Source organism: Ornithorhynchus anatinus, chromosome 8 (assembly GCF_004115215.2).
Source record: "Ornithorhynchus anatinus isolate Pmale09 chromosome 8, mOrnAna1.pri.v4, whole genome shotgun sequence".
Lineage (NCBI taxonomy): Eukaryota > Metazoa > Chordata > Mammalia > Monotremata > Ornithorhynchidae > Ornithorhynchus > Ornithorhynchus anatinus.
In genome coordinates this window covers 59534842-59551639 of record NC_041735.1, presented here as the reverse complement: position 1 = coordinate 59551639, position 16798 = coordinate 59534842, and positions in this window count along the sequence as shown.

Sequence of the window (16798 nt, the reverse complement as noted above, 5' to 3'; positions counted from 1 at the left end):
TGAAAAAAATACAGTATTTATATCGAGGGTTGGTGTTTTAATATTTATTGTGAATTTTAATTTTCATTATAAAGTTGATTGCTTCTTGTAGGCAGGGAACATGTCTACTAAATCTGTTATATTGAAATTTCCCAAGCTCTGCACACAGTAAGCACTCAATAAATATGACTGATTGACTGATGGATCGCCTTTCCCTGCAGCATCAACCTTCTTTTGTACAGAGCTCTGTGTCAAAGAAAAGTGTTAATGAACACTCTAGCTTCATAGACTTGGGTAGAAATGTCCCAAGACAGCCCCTTCAGAAGAAAACATAAAGTAAAACACCTCGGTAAAGATACCTTTCTATATCATTCGTTTCACTTCTCAGTGGAGTTTTTGTTTCTTACAATTAATCAATTAATAGTATTCATTGGGCTCTTACTGTGTGCAGAACACTGTGCTAAGCATTTGGGAGTATATGGTATGATAGAGTTGGAAGGTGGGTTCCCTGCCCTCAGGGAGTTTACAGTCTACCTTCCTGCTCTCTTTCCTTATCAATCGATTGTATTTAGTGAGCACTTTCTGTATGCAGAGCACTGTACTAAGCACTTGGGAAAGTACAATACAACAAGGTAACAGACTTGGTAGCCACATTCCCTTCTCCTATTTAATCTCATCGAGTTTCTATGGTCCAGGATTAAGGAGATTGGACATGGGTATTGGAAACATAAGCTCCATCCCGTGTTCCCTGAACCTGTTTAATTGAAAGCACACATCATGCTGCCAGTGCCAAATTCATCCCAGATAAATGATTTATGCGTCAAACCAAAAGGCTTTCCAATTCACCAGGCACAGTTTAGTCTGCATAAGAACTTTAAATGAGGGCTGGCTGATGAGAGCCCCAGTATATAGCTGTCATGTGGACCCTCAGTTTTGAGCTAGAACATTAGCAGTGAGGCAGCCAAGGGCTCATGCTGTGGAAATGCTCCTGTTGTGAATCCTCTCCTTACCATCTGCAGGTGCCACTGCAAGAGAGAACATGAGAGCTCTTAATCACTCCCACAACTCCCATGAAACCAGACAGATTAAGGGCTGTGTGTGAACTCCGGGGAAAGTGCAGTGAGTAACAGAAATCGTCAGAGCACATTAATAGAGATTGGGCTGCAGACCGGAATGCCTTGAGGATGATCTATTAATCCGATTGACACCTCCCTGCTACCTTTTGGAAAGATTCCATGAGAGATTCGGGTCTCTTTAGCTACTGCCCACCTATTGCTGCTCATTTCTGAATGGATGAGAGAGGCTGAAATCCCCAGGACACAGGATGGGGGAATGAAGTCCTTTATTTGTCTCCAGCCTTGGAAGAATATTGCAAACTTTCCCACATAGTTATATAAGGTGCTTTATCTCCAATCAGTTCCCTTCTGGGTTCAGAAGATCTTCACTTACTCATCTGGGATAAGCGGCTAGCCTTGTGGAAAGAGCTCAGGCCATTCATTCATTCATTCATTCAATAGTATTTATTGAGTGCTTACTATGTGCAGAGCACTGTACTAAGCACCTGGAATGTACAATTCGGCAACAGTTAGAGACAATCCCTACCCAATGACAGGCTCACAGTCCAAACGGGGGAGGGATCTGATTCTAATCCCCACTCCACCTGCTGTGACCTTGGGCAAGTCATGTCACTTCTCTGTGCTTCAGTTTCCTAATCTTTAAAATGGGGATTAAGACTGCAAATCCAATGTGGGACAGGACTTGTGTCCATCCTGGTTAAATTGTAACCAACCCAGCACTCAGTACAGTGTCTGACCCATAGTAAGAGCTTAACAAATACCATTAAAATGAAAAAAAGTGGTATGACTGGGAGTCAGGAAACCCAGTTTGGCTCAGTGGAAAGAGCACGGGCTTTGGAGTCAGGGCTCATGAGTTCGAATCCCAGCTCTGCCACTTGTCGGCTGTGTGACTGTGGGCAAGTCACTTAACTTCTCTGTGCCTCAGTTCCCTCATCTGTAAAATGGGGATTAAGACTGTGAGCCCCACGTAGGACAGCCTGATTCCCCTATGTCTACCCCAGCGCTTAGAACGGTGCTCGGCACATAGTAAGCGCTTAACAAATACCAACATTATTATTATTAATCCCAGCTCTGCCTGCCACTTTCCTGCTGCATGGCAAGTCTCTTAACTCCTTTGTTCCTCAGTATCCTCATCCGGTTCTCCCTTCTCTTAGAGCATGAGTTGGACACTGTATCTGATCTGATTGAATTATTCCAGGGCTTAGCACAGTGCTTGGCACCAAGTGCTTAGCAAATACCACAATTATTATTATGGGGAGTCTGAATTCAGTCATTCCTTCGGATCTCTGGAGAGGCTGCAGGGGAAAACCTGGCATCCTGAGGCCCAGAGTATTGCATGTGGCCTACGCACAATCTGTTATCTCTTCTGCTAAGGACCATCAGCGTAACTCATGCACATGCAGAAAGACATGTCCAACTCTCTTGTGACTACATGTCCTTCAAGCAGTTATCAGTAAGGATCTAGCTAGCAGGGACACAAATTCAACAGACCAAGTTCAGTCCCTGGACATGGTATGCTGAAATCTAGTTGCCTTCAGGAGAAATTGTTCACAATAGCCAAGGAGAAAGGAACAAGGATTGAGTTCAATTAATAGATTTCATGCACCTGGGATGAAGAGTGAATGACTCTCCCCATGGATAATGAATTATTTGGGCTTTAGGTATGGAATTTAACTGGGGAAGATACTTTCTCATTCTGAATTACTTCAGTAAAAAGTGGAGCTTTTTTCAGAAGCACGTGGTGTTGCAACAGGTGTCCACTTGGTATTTTTAACACAAGGAAAGCTCTGGGATGGACTTTTGAGAGAGTGAGGCATAGGAGGTAGAATTTTTAGTAGGTGGGGTTTCTGAGGGCAAAGAACTCCTGACCCATCTTCTCTTAATGCAGAGGGAGACAGGATGCCCCCAGACAAAGACCTAGACCCAGTAGTAGTAATAATAGGACTGGTAGTATTTATTGAGTGCCCAATAGGTGTGGTATATTAAGTGCTTGGGAAGTACAAAATAAAGAAGTGACCCATTCTCCTCCCATAAGGAGCTTACACTCTAATGGAGGAAAGAAATATGAGGATATCTTCAACTAGACACCCGATCTGGCAGAACAAAGGGGAGCCCTTACCAAGAGTGGCCCTTACCCTTCTAGACTGTAAGCTTGTTGTGGGCAGGGAACATGTCTACCAATTCTGTTATATTGCTGTATTGTATCTCCCAATCCTTTAGTATAGCCCCAGCCCCACAGCACTCATGTACATATCTGTAATGTATTTATTTCTATTATATCTGCCTCCCCCTCTAGACTGTAAGATCATTATGGGCAGGGATTGTGTCGGTTATATTGTTCTATTGTACTCTCCCAAGCATTCAGAACCATGCTCTGCACACAGTAAGCTCTCAATAAAGATGACTGACTGACTGACTGCCCTGCACACAATAAGGGCTTAATAAATATGATTGATTGACTGGTTGATTACCTCACTTCCAGAGTCCCCACTGGGCACCAAATCTGGGCCTTGAAGGAGAGGTAGCCCAGACTCATCCCCAAATCACCGACCAGGCTCCAGTGGCCAAGCCAGGGGTCAGAAGCCCATGACCTTGACCTCAGCTCATTTGGGGGCGGGGGGGAAGCGGCGAGGTTCCACGAGAAGGGTAGGAAGTTGCAGCTTGTCAGTAGTGGGCAATTTAGGAAGGGTAGCCTCCATCTTGGCATCACCATGAAGAACCTGCCCCCAACCAATTCCTAGAGGGTGAAGCGGATGAGCTACAGCCTGAGTCCAAAAAGCTGGTGGCAAGGCTAATGGCAGAGTCATTTCCCAAGGAGCCAGGGCTTCTTTAACCACTGTCTAACTGGACTCTTGCTCTGATCCAGTTTTGAATCTCACACCTCTGTTTTTCTGGCACTTTCATTTAATGACAAAGAGAACACCAATCAATTAATCAATCAATTGCATTTATTGAGTGCTTGATGTGCAGAGCACTGTACTAACTACATGAAAGAGTACAATATAACAGCATACCTAGACATGTTCCCTGCATGTGATGAGCTTAAAGTAACATATTACTTATTAAGGAAAGTGTATTTTTTAAAACACTAATCTCTTCTATGATTTTTTTACTATTAATCAAAGACTCTTTAAGTAGGCCATAGTACATAGTAGGTACATAATTTTTTATGTAGATTATCCAGGCTCTGAGATTATATAGCCAAAGCGGATGAGGTTGGCCTGGGCTCTGATGCAAGAAAGGCAGAGAGGACCTGGAGAGATAGAGAAGGAGGAGCAAGGAAAGGAGACAGGGAGAATCAGTGGGAAGAGAGTTTTACATTCACAGTAGGGAAGTTCTAACCGGAACCAAAATGCTGTACTCTGGAGCAGTCTAGCTATTTTAAAATTTAACCTTGCAATCCCTTTTCTTTGAATTAGTATTTTTCTCATACTGATAGTATAAAAGACCCGGCATTGAACACGATGAACAATTGGAGACCAGAGATTTTTTTGCAGCCCAGGTTTCAGAATTTTTCTGCTTCTCATCTATTTCACTTCCCTATCAGCGTTGTGGTTGCTGATCACTGAGATTTCTGTTGCAGTCCGGAGGTATCCCAAGACAGCATCCCAGTGTGCTGATTGGTTCTGAGTTGGGGGTTCCGTGAAGCTGTGGTTGCTCAGCATTACTCTGCAGCAGAAGTACAAGGCGAAGAAGGAAGTTCAATAGAGTGGAGAATCGAGAGACTATTTCTAGAGGATGTGTCTGGAATTGGAGCTGTCTACTGCATACAGGTTCTAGTCACGTGAGAGCTCTTTGAGGGCAGGGACTGTGTTTTCTAACTCTTATATTGTTCTCCCCCAAGTGCTTAGCACAGTGCTCTGCACATAGTAAGTGAGCCCAAAATGCCATCGATTGGTAAATTGGGATCTTCTGGGAGAGGCAAGCAAAGTAGGGGCATTTTAAAATAAATTGGGAAGCAGCATGGCTTAGTGGAAAGAGCAGAGGCTGGGGAGTCAGAGGAACTGGGTTTTAATCCTCTCTCCACCACTTACCTTCTGTGTGACCTTGGGCAAGTCACTTAACTTCTCTGTGCCTCGGTTTTCACTTCTCTGTACCTCAGTTTTCTCAACAGTAAAATGAGGATACAATACCTGTTCTCTCTCTTACCTATCTGCGTGTGCCTCCTTGCTGACCTTCCTCCCTCCTATGTCTCCCCAATCCAATCCATACTTCACTTCGCTTCCCAGATCATTTTTCTTCAAAATTAAGTCCATTTGTTCCACTCCTCCAGAACCTTCAGCGGGTTGCCCCTCCACGTCAGCATCAAACCGAAATTCCTTACCATCAGCTTTAAAGCACTCAATCACCTTGCCCCTTCTTCACCTCATTGCTCTCCTATTAGAACCCGGCCAGCACACTTCACTCCTCTAATGCCAACTACTCACTGTAACTTAATCTCATCTGTCTCACCACCAACCTCTTTGTCCTTATTCTTCTTCTGGCCTGGAACTTCTTTTCCTTTCTTAACTGACAATCATTCTCCCCAGCTTCAAAGCCTCAGTAAAAGCAGATCTCCTCCAAGAGGCCTTCCCTGACTAAGCCTTCATTTCCCCTATTCCCTCTCCCTTCCACATTGCCCTTGCACTTTAATTTGTACCCTTTATTCACCCCACCCTCAGCCCCACAGCACTCATGTGCGTATCCATAATTTATTTATATGTATTAATGCCTATCTTCCCCACTAGACTGTAAGCTCCTTGTGGACATGGAACGTATCTACCAACTCTATATGTTGTGTTCAGAAGCAGCATGGTGAAGTGGTAGAGCACGGGCCTGGGAGTCAGAAGGTGATGGGTTCTAATCCCAGCTCTGCCACTTGTCTACTGTGTGACCTTGGGTAAATCACTTAACTCCTCTGTGCCTCAGTTACCTCATCTGTAAAACGGGGATCGAGACTGTAAGTCCTTCATGGGACAGGGACTGTGTCCAACCCTATTTGCTGTATCCATCCCAGAGCTTAGTACAGGCTCTGCCACTTGTCAGCTGTGTGACTGTGGGCATGTCACTTAACTTCTCTGTGCCTCAATTCCCTCACCTGTAAAATGGGATTAACTGTGAGCCTCACGTGGGACAACCTGATTACTCTGTATCTACCCCAGCACTTAGAACAGTGCTCTGCATATAGTAAGCACTTAATAATGTTGGTATTTGTTAAGCGCTTACTATGTGCCAAGCACTGTTCTAAGCGCTGGGGTAGATACAGGGTAATCAGGTTGTCCCACGTGAGGCTCACAGTTAATCCCCATTTTACAGATGGGGTAACTGAGGCACAGAGAAGTTAAGTGACTTGCCCACAGTCACACAGCTGACAAGTGGCAGAGCCGGGATTTGAACTCATGACCTCTGACTCCCAAGCCCGGGCTCTTTCCACTGAGCCACGCTGCTTCTCTAACGCTGCTTAACAAATACCAACATTATTACAGTGCCTGACACATAGTAAGCACTTAACAAATACCATAAAAAAGCTCTTAGTACAGTGCTCTGCACAGAGCAAGTGTTCAATAAATGCCATTGATTGATTGATTGATTGATTGATACTTAACCTGTGAGCCCCATGTGGGAAAGGGACTGTGACTGACCTGATTGATTTGTACCCATCCCAGCACTTAGAACTGGGAAGGCACTTAAATGCCATAAAAACTCCAATAGTTAATATAATTACAGAGTCTGCAGACACCCCTCCCATTTTTTTTTTCCAAAATTGTGAAGGATTAAGGAATTACTAGTAATATGATATCAATTTTAGTTTAGAAAAGAGTATTCCACTTTCGATTGACCCTTGCTTATCATCAACATTGTCAAGTGTTTACTGAGTGTTTGCAGGACACGTAATCCCTTCTTTGGTTACCCAATCCTCGAAGCAGCAAAAGCAGAGCTTTCACAATTTCTGACAGGTTAAATACTGGAAATTTGCCTTAAAATTAAAATTTGACAGGGTTGTTTTTCTACTTTCCTAGAGCATATTTACTCAGTCAATGGTTTACTGAATGTAGAGTACTGTACCAAGTGCTTGGGAGAGTTGTACTCATAAGTCAAATAAAAATATATCACGGTTCTATAGCAGAACCCAGCGAATTCCCTCTCTCCCCAGCCCCAAAGGCTGTCCTTTGAGAGAACACAATCAGGTTCATCTGAGGCAGTGAAATGTGACCCAGAAAAGAAAAGTCACAATCCTGGGTCTCTTTCTCACCTTTCTCTGACTTACTGAGCTTGATTTTCCCTTTTGCTGCAGATGATCAGGCTTGGTTACAAAAGAAGATGAGAAATTTCTCACTTTCGTCACCTGTTGGACAAGTCCAACAGGGACATGACCAGAGAATAATAATCATAATAATAACATTTGTGATGTTTGTTAAACACTCTACTGAGCACAGAGGTGGATACAAACAGATTGGGTTAAACACAGTCCCTGTCCCACATGGGGCTCCCAGCCTCGATCCTTATTTCACAGATGAGACCCAGAGAAGTGATGTGACTTGCCCAAGATCACACAGCAGACAAGTGGGGGAGCCCAGATTAGTACCTAGAATCTTCTGACTCCCAGGCCTGTGCTCTATCCACTGTGCCATGCTGCTTCTCTATATAGCTCAGATTGTGTTTGGGGGATCCAAGAAATAGCTTTCGTTTGTCCTCTCTTCCTGTGGCTTTGTGGGTGGGCAATTGCCGGGGAGAGGAGAAAGAGCCCAGGACAGTGCTCTGCAGATGGATGCGTAGCTCAATCACACCGATGATGACGATGAAAACAGGAAATGATGATTGAATATATACTGCTGCGCACATCACCTCTCTCAGGCTTCCTATTCCACCTAGATTCAGTCTCCCGTCAGAAATCAATCAATCAATTGTATTAATTGAGTGCTTACTATATGCAGAGCACTCTACTCAGAGTTTGGGAGAGTACAGTTCAACAGAGCTGGTAGACACGTTCCCTGCCCACAAGGATCTTACAGTCTAGAGGATGGAAAATGATGGATGAGCCTCCATCTTGACCCTTCACGCGTGAACCTCGTGCAGGGGAATTGATTCTAGTGCTATGACTTAAGGAGAGTCACTCTCACTCTCTCATTCCTGTAGAGAAGCAGCGTGGCTCAGTGGAAAGAGCACGGGCTTTGGAGTCAGAGTTCATGGGTTCGAATCCTGGCTCGGCCACTTGTCAGCTGTGTGACCTTTGGCAAGTCACTTAACTTCTCTGCGCCTCAGTTACCTCATCTGTAAAATGGGGATTAAGACTGTGAGCCCCACGTGGGACAACCTGATTCCCCTGTGTCTACCCCAGCGCTTAGAACAGTGCTCGGCACAGTAAGCGCTTAACAAATACCAACATTATTATTATTATTATTCATGTTCCCACTGGGACATGGAGTGCAACAAGCAAGTAATTCACTCAATTGTATTCATTGAGTGTTTACTGTGTGCAGAGCACTGTGCTAAGTACTTGGGAACGTACACTATAACAATAAACAGACACGTTCCCTGCCCACAATGAGTTTACAGTCTAGAGGATGAGCTTACAGACTAGAGTAATGAGCCTAAAGCGAAGAGCAAGTCAGTGAGCCGGGCCGTGTGGTGTAAAGTGATAGTGCATTCTATTCATTCATTCATTCAATAGTATTTATTGAGCACTTACTATGTGCAGAGCGCTGTACTAAGCGCTTGGAATGTACAAATCGGTAACAGATAGAGACAGTCTTGCCCTTTGATGGGCTTAGTCTAATCGGGGAGACAGACAAGAACAGTGGCAATAAATAGAATCAAGGAGAAGAACATCTCATTAAAACAATAGCAAATAAATAGAATCAAGGTGGTGTACATCTCATTAACAAAATAAATAGGGTAATGACGATATATACAGTTGAGCGGACGAGTACAGTGCTGAGGGGATGGGATGGGAAAGGGGGAGGAGCAGAGGGAAAGGGGGAGAAGAGGGTTTAGCTGCGGAGAGGTGAAGGGGGGGATAGAGGGAGCAGAGAGAAGGGGAGCTCAGTCTGGGAAGGCCTCTTGGAGGAGGTGAGCTTTATTAATTTAATAGTATTTATTAAGTGCTTACTATCTGCAGACCACTGTACTAAGTGCTTGGGAAAGTATAATACAACAATAAAGCATGATAATCCCTGCCCACTACAGACAGAGCTGGGACTAGATCACAGGTCTTGTGATTGCCATATCAGTAGTAGTAGTAGTAGCTAATAGCTGGTATTAGTATCAGTGCTTAGAACAGTGCTTGGCACATAGTAAGCACTTAACAAATACCATAATTATTATTTGAGCACCCATTTGGTTCAGTGCACTGTATTAGGTGCTTTGAAAGCACAGACCAACACCAAAATAGTTATACTATGCTTACCGCTTGGGAAGCAGCATGGCCTAGTGCATAGAGCATGGCCCTGGGAGTTAGAAGAACCTGAACCCTAATCCCAGCTCCTCCACTTGTCTGCTGTGTGACCTTGGGCAAGTCACTTCACTTCTCCATGCCTCAGCTACTTCAGCTGAAAAATGGAGATTAAGACTGTGAGCCCAATGTGGGACAGGGACTGTGTCCAACCCAATTACCTGTGTCTACCCTTGTGCTTAGTACAGTACCCGGCACATAGTAAGCGCTTAACGTATACCACAATTATTATTATTTCCCTTATGCCATTAGAATGTTGTGAAAATTAAAACCTGGGGAAGGTATCCTTGAAGGGACTTTCACTGCTGAAAAATTCATATTCCGCATGGAGGAATAGGGTCTATAAAATTTCTGCAAAATTAGACTAAGTAAACCTAATTAGCACACTGAAAAAGATGCATTTTAAATCAGATCCTTGCTAAGATGTGAGTTCAAGGTTTTCATCAGTACTGTATGTAAAACACCCTAAATTTTATGCCACTTATTTCAGAGACATCCCTAGCACATAAACATTTTCTGCTTCCAATAAAACTACAGCATATGAAAAAATTCACAAGGATAGAGTTTTATGATACTGAAACAGACAGCATATGTTAACTAAGAACAAGAGTGTATTTTTAGTTCTCAGCATTTTATTGCTTCATCCAGCATGTCGACTAACTATATAAATTTCAAACATTAAGAGGTACAAATCAACTCACTAAAGCATCTGTCAAAGACTTCAGCATTAATCATGTCTGACTTTTTGCATCATTTTAAGAAAAAATATTTGCCTAAGAAAATGACAAGTAGAGTATGTGAAGTAATGAGAGTGGGATTCTCAAAGTGTGTCTCTTTTCTCTTTATTTTACCCTTTTTCCTTACCCCCACTCCTCAGAATGTCTGTAACAATCAGATGATGCAGCCAGACCCATCATCTCCTACCTGTTGTCATCTAGTGAAGAATCATGGGATACCAGAATCCTGAAGTGAGACAGAACCTCCCCAGATCATCTAGTCAAATGATAATAATAATTAATTGTGGTTTTTATTGAGCACTTACAAAGGCACTGTAATAAGTGCTGGGATGGTTACAAGCAAATAGGGTTGGACACAGTCCCTGTCCTACATGGAGCTCACAGTCTCAATACCCATTTTACAGATGAGGTAAATGAAGCCCAGAGAAGTAAAGAGACTTGCGCAAGGTCACACAGCAGACAAGTGGCAGACCTGGGACTAGAACTAAGGTTTCTGACTTCCAGGCCTTTGCTTTATCCAGTAGGCCACACTGCTTCTCAGTCCCCTGCTACCAAATGGATGAAGCATTAATCTGTTCAATCAGTCAATGGATGGTATTTATTTGGTGCTTTTTTATGGTATTCGTTAAGTACTTACTATGTGCCAGGAACTGTTCTAAGCACTGGGGTAGACACAAGGTAATCCAGCTGGACACAGTCCATGTCCCACATGGGGCTCACAGTCTTAATCCTCATTTTACAGATGAGGTGACTGAGGCACCTAAAAGTGAAGTGGCTTGCCCAAGGTCACACAGCGGATAAGTGGTAAAGCCGGTATTAGAACGCAGGTCCTTCTTACTCCCACGCCCATTCTTTATCCACTAGGCCGTGCGGCTTCTCTGCTGTATTAAGCTTTTGGGAGACTACAGTGTGCTCGTTGGTAGACACACTCGCCACCCTCAGGGAGCTTGCAAACCAGTCAGTCAATAGTATTTATTGAGCACTTACTGTTCTGAGTAACTGAACTAAGCCCTTGGAGAACTGAACTAAGCCCTTGGGAGTGTACAATACCACATAGCATTACAATAAGACTTTGAAGGGGAGATAGGTATTGTCTGTCTGATATAAAGAGGGAGGGCGATCCAGACCAGAAGCAGGATGTGGACGAGAGGTTGGAGGTTGGAGACATGATAGACTAGTGCATCCAGGAAGCATGGATTTCTTTTCTTTCCTTTAAGGGCAGAGATGAAGGTATCACAGCTTTCCTTGGAACCCCATTTCAGTATCTTTGTCTCTGATCTGTCAATCAATTGTACTTACTGAGCACTTACTGTACAGAGTACTGTACTAAGCACTTGGGAGAGTACAATACGACAGAGTTCATTCATTCAATAGTATTTATTGAGAGCTTACTATGTGCAGAGCACTGTACTAAGTGCTTGGAATGAACAAGTCGGCAACAGATAGAGACAGTCCCTGCCGTTTGACGGGCTTACAGTCTAATCGACGGGTTTACAGTCTAATCCACGGGCTTACAGTCTAATCGACGGGCTTACCCTTGTCCACAATGAATTTACAGTCTAGAGGGGGAGGCAGACATTAATATAAATAAGTAAAATGATAGATATGTAGGGAAGCAGCGTGGCTCAGTGGAAAGAGCCTGGGCTTCGGAGTCAGAGGTCATGGGTTCGACTCCCGCCTCTGCCACTTGTCAGCTTGTCACTTGTCAGCTGTGTGACTGTGGGCAAGTCACTTAACTTCTCTGTGCCTCAGTTACAATAATAATAATAATAATGTTGGTATTTGTTAAGCGCTTACTATGTGCCAAGCACTGTTCTAAGCGCTGGGGTAGACGCAGGGGAATCAGGTTGTCCCACGTGGGGCTCACAGTCTTAATCCCCATTTTCCAGATGAGGGAACTGAGGCACAGAGAAGTGAAGTGAAGTGACTTGCCCAAAGTCACACAGCTGACAAGTGGCCGAGCCAGGATTCAAACCCATGACCTCTGACTCCAAAGCCCGTGCTCTTTCCACTGAGCCACACTGCCTCTCATCTGTAAAATGGGGATTAACTGTGAGCCTTACATGGGACAACCTGATTACCCTGTATCTACCCCAGCACTTAGAACAGTGCTCTGCACATAGTAAGTGCTTAATACCAACATTATTATATAAGTGCTATGGGGCTGCGAGGGGGTGGTGAATAAAGGGAGCAAATCAAGGCAGCGAAAGGAGTGGGAGAAGAGGAAAGGAGTTCTTAATCAGGGAAGGCCTCTTGCAGGAGATGTGCCTTCAATAAGGCTTTGAAAGGGGAAGAATAACTGTCTTTTGGATTTGAGGAAGCAGGGCATTCCAGGGCAGAGGCAGTACATGAAGGAGAGGTTGGTGGTGAGATGGTAGATGAGATCAAGGTACAGTGAGTAGGTTGGCATTAAAGGAGCAAAGTGTGTGGGCTGGGTTGTAGTAGGAGAGTAGCAAGGTGAGGTAGGAGGGGACAAGGTGATTGAGTACTTTAAAGCCAATGATAAGGAGTTTCCTTTTGATGCAGAGGCAGATGGGCAGCCACTGGAGTTTCTTGAGGAGTGGGAAAATATGGCCTGAACTTTTTTTTATAGAAAAACAATCTGGGCAGCAGATTGAAATGTGGACTGGAGTGGGGAGAGACAGGAGGCAGGGAGGTCAGGAAGAAGGTTGATGCAATAATTCAGGTGAAATAGGGTAAATTACTGTTCTAAGATGATAGCAGTTTGGATGGAGAGGAAAGGGTGGATTTTAGATGTGCTCTTCAGAACTTAACTACAAACTCTGTTAACTAGTGCAGAGTAGAGCAGAAGGTGGCTTCCTGCTTCCCACAGGCAACATTCTTTTTGGGATGTTACAAATACTGCGTTGATTATTTCTTCAATTACCAAGTGAGGTTGACTCAAATTCACCACCATTTGACCTGGCGACCTGTTTATGCATCTCCCGAGTCTACCCCATTCTGCATTTCTATCTGTAGAAATAATGGTATTACCTGAGCACCCACTGGGTATAGTGCGCTGTACTGAGCTCTTGGGAAGCTTAAGAATCCTTCTGGACAAGGAGCTTACCTTCTCACAGGGAAGACAGACATAAAAATATTTACAAATAGAGTAATCAAAATAAATATTTAAATGTACATTTAATTATATATATATATTCATTCAATCATATTTATTGAGCACTTACTATGTGCAGAGCACTGTACTAAGCACATGGAAAGTACAATTCAGCAACGAATAGAGACAATCCCTGTCCACAGTAGGCTCACAGTCTAGAAATATAAAACGTATATATATGCAGGGTTTTTTGGTCTTTGCCCCTACATGCACTAATTCACACTTTTCCCTATCGAACACAATTCTGCTTGGCATGAATATCTTTCCATTTTGTTCAAGTTACTTCACCGAATCTTCCAAAGGGTTGGTAGCCCAAGCCAATAAAGTATCACCTACACATTTGGTGAGTATATTTTCCATTCCTTCATCCAGGGCATCAGTGAAGACACTGGGGTCCCTAGGTTGCTACATTTGAAATCTCACAGGAGAAGGCTCAGTATTTGTTGATTTTTATGTCCTCTCCAGGTCGAAGCCCTCCAGGCACAATTCACATGACTATCCTCTGAATTAGACTCTCAGGCCAGCCAAACACCCATCTAGCGGCTCAAAGCCAGCTTGTCATAAGGGAGAGTAAAAAGACCCCAACTGAAGCCTAGATTTAAAACGTCAAATTGAAACGTAACTATAACCATTGGCAAACCAATAAAACTTTATCTGCTGCGGTCTTGATCTAACTCATCTTGTTTTACCTTTTCAGGTATCCATGATTGATTTCTGCTCTGCCCAACACGTGATCAAGGAAGACAACACTGCGTGCCTTTGTTAAATCTCAAACAAAAGGGAGTTCTCAGTGCATTGTGCCCGAAGCATAAGGAGATTTGCATACATTTCATTCACTTGTTTTTTTCAGAGTTACCAGTTAAATTTGCAAGAGCAAAGAGAGTCCTACTGTCCTTTGACTGTTTTTTGTACCACTCCTTTAAAGTTGCATAAACGCCAGCAAGGAGGAGAGGTAAGAAGCCCGAGACCCTCCCTCAGTAAAGCCTGCTGGGACCAAGGCACAGATTGCCTGGTGAAATTGCATCAATCAATCATTCGTATTTATTGACCACTTATTGTGTGCAGATCACTGTACTAAGCACTTGCCAGAGTACAGTGTAACGAGTTGATAGGTTCGGAGATTAGAGCCTGGGGGGATACAGACATTGATATAAAATAAATAAATTATGGACATGTAAATAAGTGCTGTGAAGTTAGGAAGGGGAGGATAAAGGGTGAAAATCTGAGTGCAAGGGTGACATAGGAGGGAGTGGGAGAAGAGGAATTGAGGACTTTGTCTTGGAAGGCTTCTTGGAGGAGATGAACCTTCATTAAGGATTGAGATTGACATGAGATTTTTCATTCAGTGCTGAAATTGCTGAACAGAGTTGGGTGTACATGAAACCAGCCATTTCCTGGAGTTTCAGTAAAAAATTTGAGAAATTGGGAGACTTAATGAAACAGCATGACCCAAGAGAATGAGCACAGGGTTGAAAGTGAGGAGATTTGGTTTTTGATCCTGACTCAACCACTCCCCTGCTATGCGATCTTGGGCAAGTCACTTAACTTCTCTGTGCCTCAGTTTCCTCATCTGAGATTAAATACCAGTTCTCCCTCCCATCATCATCAAAGGTGATAATGTATTGAGTGCTTATTCTCTCCCACTAAGACTGTGCGCCCCATGTGAGACAGGGCCCTTGTCTGATCTGATTATATTTTACCTAACCTAGTGCTTAGTCCAGTGCTCGATGTGTAGTAAGTCTCTGGAAATTTTTATATTTTATTATTATCATTCTTTAGGGAGTCCATCTAATCCAATTCACTCATTCAATCATATTTATTGAATGCATCCTTTGTGCAGAGCACTATACTAAGCACTTGGGAGAGTACAATATAACAATAGACACATTCCCTACCCACAACGAGCTTAAAGTCTAGAGGGGGAGACAGACATTAATGTTAATAAATAAAATATGGATATGTATTTGAGTGCTGTGAAGCTGGAGGTGGGAGTGGTGAATAAAGGGACCAAGTCAGGATGACTTGGAGTGGGAAAAGAAGAAATGAGGGCTTAGTCAGGGAAGACCTCTTGGAAGAGATGTGCCTTTAATGAGGCTTTGAAGGCTGGGAGGTAAGGGAGAGCGTTCCAGACCAGAAGAAGAATGTAGTCCAGAGGTCGGTGAAGAGATAGACGAGTTGGAGGTACAGATGGGAAGCAGTGTGGCTTAGTGGAAAGAGCCTGGGCTTCGGAGTCAGAAGTCGTGGGTTCGACTCCCGGCTCTGCCACTTGTCAGCGGTGTGACTGTGGGCAAGTCACTTAACTTCTCTGTGCCTCAGTTACCTCATCTGTAAAATGGGAATTAACTGTGAGCCTCACGTGGGACAACCTGATTACCCTGTATTTACCCCAGCGCTTAGAACAGTGCTCGGCACGTAGTAAGCGCTTAAAAAATACCAACATTATTACAGTGAGTAGGTTGGCATTGGAGAGAAGTGTGTGGGCTGGGTTGTATTAGGAGAATAGTGAGGTGAGGTAGGAGTGGGCAAGGCGATTGAGTGCTTTAAAGCCAATAGTGAGAGGTTTTTGTTTTATGCAGAGGTGGATGGGTAATCACTAATTCTCTTCCCCTCTTCAAATCCCTACTTAAAACTCACCTCCTCCAAGAGGCCTTCCCAGACTGAGCTCCCCCCTTTTTCCCTCTGCTCCCTCTACCCCCGCTTCACCTCTCTGCAGCTCTACCCCCTCTTCTCCCCGCTTTCCCTCTCCTCCTCCCCCTCTCCCATCCCACCCCCTCAGCACTGTACTTGTCTGATGGCTGTATATATCTTTATCACCCTATTTATTTTGTTTATTTTGTTTAATGAGATGTACATCACCCTGATTCTATTTAGTTGCCATTGTTTTTATGAGATGTTCTTCCCCTTGACTCTATTTATTGCCATTGTTCTTGTCTGCCCGTCTCCCCCAATTAGACTGTAAGCCCGTCAAAGGGCAGGGACTGTCTCTATCTGTTGCCGACTTGTTCATTCCAAGCGCTTAGTACAGTGCTCTGCACATAGTAAGCGCTCAATAAATACTATTAAATGAATGAATAATCACTGGAGTTTCTTGAGGAGTGGGGAACCATGTCCTGAACATTTTTGCAGAAAAATGATCTGTGCAGCAGAGTGAAGTATGGATTGGAGTGGGGAGAGACAGAAGGCTGGAAGGTCAGCAAGGAGTCTGACATAATAATCAAGGCGGGCTAGGCTAAGCAGTTGGATTAAAGTGGTAGCAGTTTGGATGGAGAGGAAAGGGCGGATTTTAGCGATGTTGTGAAGTTGGGACTAACAGGATTTAGTGATGGATTGAATATGTGGGTTGAATGAGAGAGAGGAGTCAAGGATAATACCAAGGTTATGGGCTTGAGAGACAGGAAGGATGGTAGTGCCATCTAAAGTGATGGGAAAGTCAGAGGGCGGGTAGGGTTTTGGGGGG